The sequence below is a fragment of the Petaurus breviceps genome, unplaced genomic scaffold, assembly GCF_028583685.1.
Source record: "Petaurus breviceps papuanus isolate PSGF00001 unplaced genomic scaffold, PetGlider_PUasm1.0 90804, whole genome shotgun sequence".
NCBI lineage: Eukaryota > Metazoa > Chordata > Mammalia > Diprotodontia > Petauridae > Petaurus > Petaurus breviceps.
In genome coordinates, this window is record NW_027187348.1 from 1,434,525 (window position 1) to 1,437,901 (window position 3,377).

At 40.2% G+C, this 3,377-nt stretch overlaps 1 pseudogene; it reads right to left on the bottom strand.

The window, feature by feature from the left end:
- Positions 1 to 2,174: 2,174 nt before the first annotated feature.
- Positions 2,175 to 2,676, bottom strand: LOC138147673 (small ribosomal subunit protein uS11-like; annotated as a pseudogene).
- Between the last annotated feature and the right edge of the window lie 701 nt (positions 2,677 to 3,377).

Sequence of the window (3,377 nt, forward strand, 5' to 3'; positions counted from 1 at the left end):
ATCTTCAAGGAGTATTGTGATAATTAAAAGCTTTATGTTGTTTGAGGTTATTATTTGATGCCATAATGACAGGACTCTAATGTGGAGTCATTTAGGCTAAGTGGTCCTAATGCCCATTGAAATACATAGGCAAAACAGACAATTGCACTTTTCCACTGTTGATTCTGTGACAGATGCATGAGGCTTGCAGTTTTTGATGGGATGAACTCTTGACCTACTGCAGGGGGACCCTGAGTCACTATCCTTCTGCTACCTTAGTTGACATTAAACCCTCCCACTACATTATGGTCAAGACAAAGAAAGTCCCCTTAGTGGAGCTTCATCCAAGCCTGATATAGATTAGGGACCCTGAGAACATTTCCACCACAGCTGGTTCTGATTAGAAACTTCCCCTTCCGACATCTGGCACCAATACCTGTTCTCAGCCAAGTCCATTTTTATGGTATATGATCTTGTCACCTAAACCCCAACTTTGATTATATTTTTCCCCCAACATATCTCCCTCATCCTCTGGCTAGGCTGTTTTTTGCATGTGGGCACAAACTACTAGTTGCTTATATTGTCATAGTGTATATATGTGTGTATACACACACACACACATATATATACATTATATATGCTATGTATACTGCCATAGTGTATATATGTATATACACATATATGTGCCATGTATAGTGTGCCGTGCTGTATTATATATATAAATATATGTATGTATGTATGTAGAGATATAGAGAGAGCTATATATGTATATATACATATAGAGAGCTATATTTGTTTGTCTACTTGCTGCATCCAATCACAATAAAGCACTTGGTCATATTTCTTCCCCAGGTGCCAATTTTCTAGAAATCAGAACCTAGGCATTTGCTTTAACAAGGACCAACAACAATAAAAACAGCTCCTGAAACCACATGACTCAAGTATTTAATAGGCAAATAACATCTTAGCATTGTTATGAAAATAGTTTTGACCTCATGGTCCCCCGAAAGAATCTCAGGGACCCCCAGGGATACTCAGACTGCACTTTGAGTTACCTGGGACTTAAAGGTTATTTGCCCAAGATCACTTGGCTAGCGAGTGGCAGAGACAGTGTTCATCCCACTATCCTAGGCTGCCTGCAGCGAAGACTGTAAAAATACTCTGCAACCACTCCGACGGTTGTGAGGGGGCCATTCAGGAATATCACCCCAACCGTAACCTTGAACACTGCTCTCACCTCCCTTCAACCAATCACCCCAAGTCTCCAGACCATGGACAAAAGAGAGAAGGAGAGAAAGAGGGAAAGAGAGAAAGGAAGGAAGGAAGGAAGGAAGGAAGGAAGAAAGAAAGAAAGAAAGAAAGAAAGAAAGAAAGAAAGAAAGAAAGAAAGAAAGAAAGAAAGAAAGAAAGAAAGAAAAAGGAAGGAAGGAAGGAAGGAAGGAAGGAAGGAAGGAAGGAAGAAAAAAAGAAGATAAGTATGTAGGTAGGTACATAGGTAGGTAAATAGTTCAATAGATGCTATAGTAAAGTGGTTATCAAACTTTTGTGTCTCAGGAAACTTATTGAGGACCCAAAGAGCTTCTCTTTCTGTGGGTTATACTGAGGGATATGCTGGCTAACGTTTAACAGTGGGCTCTCTGGGAAAAAAAAAGGATACATATTTAAGCTTGATCTGCATTATCAACATTTTCTCTGCTACTCTCTTAAGTCTAAACAACAAACAAAACAATATACGAAGTCCTATTTTGAAGCATTTGCTGATTTTGAGGTGTAAATGCTCACACTTGGCTCTCAGGAGCCAGATTGAGGTGACTCCAAAATATCTATCAATATTTACTGTATTAGAAATTACTAATTTATTAATGACTAATTTTAAATTAGAAAATTTAGAAATAAAATAGAAATTAAAGCTGAAATTTTAAAAAATATTTATTCATTTAAAATAATTTTAAAATCAATTATATGTTGATATAAATAACTTCTTTTTGAAAACTATTTTCCAAATAAAAAAATTTAGTGAGAAGAGTAATATTGTTCTACATAATTTTGTAAATCTCTTTCATGTCTGGTTTTGAAGATAACTGGATACTCAAATCTGTTTCTGCATTTGATTCCTTGTGATATATTGTTTTGGTTGAGGCATATGAAGAAAATCCAAACTAACACAGATATGTACCTGGAAAAAGGGAGGAGTATTTTTTTTTTTTACCATTGTGACATTTTTATTGACAAAAATAATCCAGCAAATGATATTCACAGGCGGCGACCACAGCGACCACCCTTTCCCAGAGTACTGTCAGAGGGAGTGACATCCTCAATCCTCCCGATCTTCATTCCAGAATGTGCCAGGGCTCTCAGGGCTCATTGTGCACCAGGGCCGGGGTCTTAGTCCTATTTCCCCCTGTGGCCCAAAGTTTGATGTGAAGGGCAGTGATGCCTAGTTCTTTACATCTCTGGGCAACATCCTGAGCGGTCAACATAGCAGCATAGGGAGAAGATTCGTCTCTGTCAGCCTTGACCTTCATCCCACCAGTCACTCAGCAGATGGTTTCTTTGCCAGAGAGATCAGTCACATGGACAAAGGTGTCGTTGAAGGAAGCAAAGATATGGCAGACACCAAACACATTCTTTCCTTCTGCAACTTGAGGTCCAAGGCTGAGGACCTTCCTTCTTTTCCTTCCCCTTTCGAGGTGCCATTTCTGCTCCTCCGTTTGGGCCACCAACACCGGAAAGGAGGGAGGAGTATTTTAATAGGCAAATAAAATCTTAGCATTATATTAAAAATAATTTTGACCTTGTGCTCCCCCAAAGGGTCTCAGAGACCCGGAGGAGACTTTAAACCACACTTTCGGAGCCATTGCCTTAGAGAATTACCTGAGGCTCTAAGATTATTTGTCCAAGGTCACAGAGCTAGCAAGTGGCAGAGATTTGAACTCTGGCCTTCCTGAACCCAGGTCCAGTCTTTGATTTACCACATATACTGTCTTTTATCCAGTGTAGCCCAGAGGAATAACATCACTCATCCAAAGGCACATAAATTATAGAACTAGGATCAGAACCCAGGTCTTCTGATTCCAAATCCCATGTTTTTTCCATTAGAACATGAGCTAGAGCCTACAATCCCCAATCACTTCCCAAATAGGAATTTTTTTTTGTCATCCAAACTTCCTGCAGGGAAGTAAACAGGTTGGCCTGACTCCCTCTCAAAAATCTTCTGCCTTCTCTGGAGCTGATTCCCCTTCCTGCCACCTCCATACTCGCCAACCTTAGGGTTTGGCTGGCAGACTGGCAGAGCTAGAGGGGACTTGTTGCTTAGGCAGCCTTCCAGGGCCCTTCCCCACTCACTCCTTCCCTGGTCTGACAACTCAATCTACTTGACATGACAGGAAATAGGAGTG